The sequence below is a fragment of the Medicago sativa genome, chromosome 8 (assembly GCF_051527215.1).
Source record: "Medicago sativa cultivar Bolivia chromosome 8, Bolivia_mono, whole genome shotgun sequence".
Classification (NCBI taxonomy): Eukaryota; Viridiplantae; Streptophyta; class Magnoliopsida; order Fabales; family Fabaceae; genus Medicago; species Medicago sativa.
The window spans coordinates 42,029,613-42,035,612 of NC_140756.1; the positions used below are offsets into that span (position 1 = coordinate 42,029,613).

At 39.8% G+C, this 6,000-nt stretch overlaps 1 non-coding gene across 1 annotated transcript; it reads right to left on the reverse strand.

The window, feature by feature from the left end:
* Positions 1-599: 599 nt before the first annotated feature.
* LOC146899236 (small nucleolar RNA R71) lies at positions 600-706 on the reverse strand. Its single transcript, XR_015024316.1, has one exon. It is a non-coding gene; the product is annotated as a small nucleolar RNA R71 (small nucleolar RNA).
* Between the last annotated feature and the right edge of the window lie 5,294 nt (positions 707-6,000).

Sequence of the window (6,000 nt, forward strand, 5' to 3'; positions counted from 1 at the left end):
GTTTTTGGCGCCGCTGCCGGGGAGTTAACTAATTTAATTAGCTTTTTCTTAGTGATTAGAATTCTCTATTCTTCTCTTTCTTTTTCTGTTTTTATTTTTATTTTTATTTTTCTGTTATCACTAACTTCTTGGGTTCTCAATTTCTTATGCGAAAAACCAGAAATCGAGTTGTAATAATCAACGAGATCGAAAGGTATTTGCATAGACGAAGGAGAGACGCACAAAATAACACCGCCATGGCCAATCGCACTCTCAAAGAGTATGCAACGCCGTCTACGGCTGAGCCACAAGCTGTTATTGTGTACCCAACGGTTGATGATGACAATTTTGAAATGAAGCCTGCCCTACTTAACTTGGTGCAGCAAAACCAATTCTCGGGATCCCCCACTGAGGATCCCAATCTTCACATCTCTGTTTTCCTACGAATTAGTGGAACCATGAAGGAGAACCAAGAGGCCGTAAGACTTCATCTCTTTCCCTTTTCCTTAAGGGATAGAGCTAGCGCTTGGTTCCATTCCCTCTAAGTCGGTTCCATTACTTCATGGGATCAGATGAGGCAAGCATTCCTTGCCCGTTTCTTTCCACCATCTAAAACCGCTAAACTTAGAGACCAAATCACGCGGTTCAACCAAAAAGATGGGGAGTCTCTCTATGAGGCGTGGGAGCGTTTCAAAGAAATGCTAAGACTTTGTCCCCACCATGGCCTAGAGAAGTGGCTTATAGTCCACACTTTTTATAATGGCTTGTCTTATACCACTAAGATGTCTGTTGATGCAGCTGCAGGTAGAGCACTTATGAACAAGAATTACACGGAGGCGTATGCCTTGATCGAAGACATGGCTCAAAATCACTACAAGTGGACCGACGAGAGAGCCATCACTAGCTCTTCACCCTCCAAAAAGGAGGCAGGTATACACGAAGTCTCTAACTATGACCACCTTGCTTCTAAAATTGATACACTAACTGAAAAACTTGAAAAACTCAATGTTAGTGCTATCAATTCTGCTTCTACTCCTTCTTGTGAAATATGTGGTATAACTGGTCATGCTGGTGTTGATTGCCAACTAGGTAGTGCTATTAACGGTGTTGAGCAAATGAATTATGCTCAATACAACGAAGGGATGAGACAAAATCAAAATTTTTATAAAAACCAAAATCCCTATGGACAAGTAGCACCACCCGGTTATGCAAACAACCAAAGATTCACTCAGAAATCCAATTTGGAAATTTTGTTGGAAAATTCTATTGCCAACCAAAACAAACAACTTCAAGAACTCAAAAACCAAACTGGATTTCTGAATGATTCTCTTTCCAAGCTCAATACCAAGGTCGATTCTATTGCTACTCACTCTAAAATGCTTGAAACACAAATCGCCCAAATAGCCCAACAAGTGGCTACATCTTCCCAAACGCCGGGAGTCTTTCCTGGTCAAACCAAAGCCAATCCCAAAGGCCAAGTTAATGTCATATCTTTTGGGGGTAGTAAGTTAGGCGAAACTTTTGCTAAGGTTAAAAACATTGGGAAAGAAAATGTCAAACCCTTAGGTGATAAAGTTGTGATAGAAGAAGCAAAACCACTTGAAGAAAACAAAACTCCATCCCCCTTAAATCCTGATAAGCTTAAACTAGAGGGTAAGTTTAAAAAATTTGTTAACATACTTAGGAAGATTTGCATTAAACTTCCCTTTGCTGAAGCTTTGTCTAGGATGCCTCTATATGCCAAGTTTTTAAAGGAAATTTTTTCAAAGAAAAGGGCTATAGAGCATAATGAGACAATAGTCTTGGCTAAGGAAACTAGTGCAATCCTCCAAGAAGCACCCCCTAAGCTTAGAGATCCAGGTAGCTTTGCCATACCATGTGAAATCGGGAATGAAACCATAAACAAAGCCTTATGTGACTTAGGAGCTAGTGTTAGTTTGCTGCCTTTGTCTCTTCTTAAAAGGATAGGGATAGGAGAATTGAAACCTACCGAGATGGAATTGAAAATTGCTGATCGTTCTACCATGAAACTTGTAGGATTTGTCGAGGACATACCCGTTAAGATAGAAGGGATATACATCCCCACTGATTTTGTAGTCGTTGACATTGAAGAGGACGATGACGTCCCTATAATCCTAGGTAGACCTTTCCTCGCAACTGCAGGAGCTCTCATTGATGTTAAACTCGGTAGGATAGTCTTTCAAGTGAGTGATAAGATGGTAGGATTTGAGTTGGAAAACGTTATGAAAGGTCCCGCTCTTTACTCTTGTTGCATGCTTAACGATCATGTTGTGAAAGAACGTTTTATAGCGCCATCTACACAACATGATATCTTTGATCCATTCTAAGGACTCTTTCTAACCGTCAAGCTAATGACATTAAAAGAGCGCTTCGTGGGAGGCAACCCACACATTTTACTGCTTTTGTTTTGTTTTCGTTGTTTTAAGTATTTTTGTAGGTAATTGTCCAAGTTGATTCGAAAAAAATGGAAAAATTTTGAAGCCCCAGGACCAGAAAGGTGGCACGGCCCGTGCTAGGTATGGCACGGCCGTGCCAAGTTTTTAAAAGAAAAAAATTGGCCTTGAAGTCAGGAAGCTGGCACGGCCCGTGCCAAGGGTGGCACGGCCGTGCCCGATCTCTCCCTTCCTATAACCCTCAAAATTTTCTTTCTTCTTCCTCATTCTCAAACCACAACCCTCTTTCATCTTTTCAAACTTCTCTCTAAACATCCATAACCATCCATCTTCAAACCTTCATATCTCCTTCAAAACTCAACCAAATCACTCAATTCTTTCACCCAAACAATTCTAAACCTCATTCCAAACACAAACCACCAATCAAAAACATCTTTCATCCATCCAAACACACAATTCACCAAACCCTCATCTCCATTAAACCTTAACCAATCTCCACATCTAAGACCATAAACCTCACTTAAACATCAACCCCAATCCAAAACCAACCTTTCCCACTACAATTATCATCAAAACCCTAACCTTCACCAAAACCCCAAAGTCAAACCAACGTCAAAGGTCAATGGCTTCCAGAAGAAGTTGTAAAGAACCAGCAAGCTCTCAAGGAGGACCTCCCCCAAAGAAGCAAGCACAAGTGAAGAATCATGGAATAAACTTCAAGAACAACAAGCAACGGGACAGGTATAAAATTCTAATCTCTAAACATTTGCATCCTTCTCGTTATCCTGATCCCAATACTTTAGATATGCTAGAGCTGTTTGATGATGTTTCTAGGATGATAGGAAAGTTAGGTTGGACTGATTTGCTGAAACCTATGCGGGGTTATGAAAACTTCACTTATGAATTTTTAAGCTCAATTGTTTTCACTAAAGATAAGTTGAATTTTGATAACCCTAACCATAGAGTTGTTTTTCGGTTGATGAATATTGATTATGACATGTCACTTCAGCACTTTTGTGAGGCCTTAGGTTTTGCAAATGAAGGATATATTCATGATCATTGGGATCCTAGCCTAAAACCGGATAACTATGACCCAGCTGCCTTTTGGACACGTATCACCGGCGTTTCCAACTATGTTCCTAGAGCCAACAAAGCTAGCAACATCCACAACCCTGTACTTAGGTACCTCCAAAGGGTAATGGCTTGCACTATTTGGGGTAGAACCGAGCTAGGAAACACTAGAACCGATGAATTGTTCATGCTATGGGCAATGCTCCACGACCACCCCGTCAATACTTGTTTTTATTTGATTGATTACCTAGACTTTGTCGGTACTAGACCGGCCGGTAGAGGAGACATAGTGGTGGGTGGCATCATTACATATATAGCTAGGTGTTTTGGAGTAGGTGAAAATGAGGGGATCAAACCAATTGAGGGAAACAATAGGCTTAACATAGAAACCCTTATTGCTATGAATTTCATCAAACATCGTCCACCTCTCCATTACCAACTTAAGCTAAATGTGCCAATCGTGTTTTTATTGCCTAACCCATCTTGGACTACCACCGAGGTGGAAGAAAATTGGTTGTATGTTAATGATGTGCAGGTTCTTGGTGAGCAAGATGATGAAGAGGGAGAAGGTGCTAACTTGCACCATGATGAGGGAGAAGGTGCTAACTTGCACCAAGAGGGGCACCATGGCCATGCAGCCGGTGAGCTTAATGAAAATCAACGATGGACATGGATTCACAATGAAATCGAGAGGATGAGCACCGAGCAACAAAGGCAAGGTGTTGAGATATCCGGCCTTCGCAATGAAGTTCAAAGGGGCAACCGTGTCAATGATGAAAATAATGAGATGCTCCGTCGGATGATGCAACACCTCCAACTTTAAGGTCCTCCTTACGGACCTCAATAAACAAATGTGAGCTTTCCTCTTCCTCTCTTCTCTTCTTCCTCTCTTCCCTTCTCTCTCTCTACTACTCTTCTTCTACTCCTTCTTTCTTCTTCTTCTACTTCTTCTCTTTTAATTTCTTTTTCTTTGAATCATTGAGGACAATGCTTCCCCTAAGTGTGGGGGGGGGGGGGGGGGGGGGCTAATAAAGTGTCTAGAGTCGTAGTGTTTCCAAACTCCCTTGAACTTTATTCTTTTGTTTTGTTTTTATAGCAAGAGGCATGACTAGTAGCTTGTTTTTAATATAGAAAATGGCATGAAAATTTTTATTTTGTCTCTTCTTTAGGTTGCTTCTTGTACATAAAAGTAGTTTCTTGTGTTTCTTATGTTCTTGCTATACCCATATCTTGTTTTATTGTGAAATTCTCCAATGAGAAAAGCACCCGGTTGCAATCCTTGAGCAAATGTATGAATAGGTATTTTAAGGAACACGTTCTATCTTTAGTGTTAACTTAGACCCTTTAAAGTCTTAAGAGTAAAAGTAGTATAAGTTTGTGTGGGAAATTAATCTATGTTCTTAATTGTTATATCCTTAATTGTTAAAGTTAAAATGGGGCGGGAGAATGGCACCAACATGTGGGGGAAAGGACAATCCCTAACTTCCTAATTGTGGTGGTGACTCCTTAATTTGAACTTAAATGAAACAAATTCATCAATGCTAGGAGGAAAGGACAATTACATCCAAAAAGACTTCCTACGCGGAGATGAAACAAATAATAATTTTGCAGCACTGCTTAGGGTGATTTTGAATCTAGGGGGAAAGGACAATTACATCCGAGAAGACTTCCTACGAGGATAGATAGCCCCTAAGCATCTGCAGCCCCTTGTGCTTAATTGTTAAATTAATTCAATCTTAACTTTAATTCCCGTCACTCTTATATGAAATGAAGAAAGGACTTTTCTCGGTTACTTTAGCACTAAGGATAAAACCTATTCCTCATAATATCTGTCTATACAGGAGCAAGAAAAGGGTTGGACTGCACACACACACTCACTTGAGACTTGATGTTGGGTAGAATAGGTTCATGAGAAGTATTTGAAATTGTAATTAGTGTACTTGAAGCAAAGCCTTTCTTTTGAGACATGTGTTCTTAATATTGCCATAATAATCTTTTGTTGCTGCTATGTCTGTTGCCTTTTGCTTGAGGACAAGCAAAGATTCAAGTGTGGGGGAGTTTGATGAGTCATAGATTAGTATATTTTAATGCTTTATTTAGTTTAGTTTTAAATAAGATTTGATTTAATTATATTGCATTTTATTTCCTTTTAGAATATTTTACTTTAAATTGTCTTTTATTTTATTTTAGGAGCGAATATATGGTGGAAGGTGTCTTGGAGCAAAAGAAAGAGGACTGGAGCAAATACAGTGCGAAAATACGAAGATACGGAACAAAAATATGTTCCCACCAAGTCAGAAGCTTGGCACGGCCAGTGCTTACATGTGGCACGGCCGTGCCACCTCCAGAAGCCCCTTTTGCTGCTTTTTCTTCGGGCCCAAGTTACCCTGTTGCAGCTTTACTGTTTTACCCTTTTAGTTGCTTAGTTTCTAAGTCGATTGTAAAGCTATAAATAGAGTAGCTCTCCACCATAAACATTCACCTTTTACTTTGAATATTTCAAGTCTTTATTTCAATAAAAGTTCTTTACTTTATT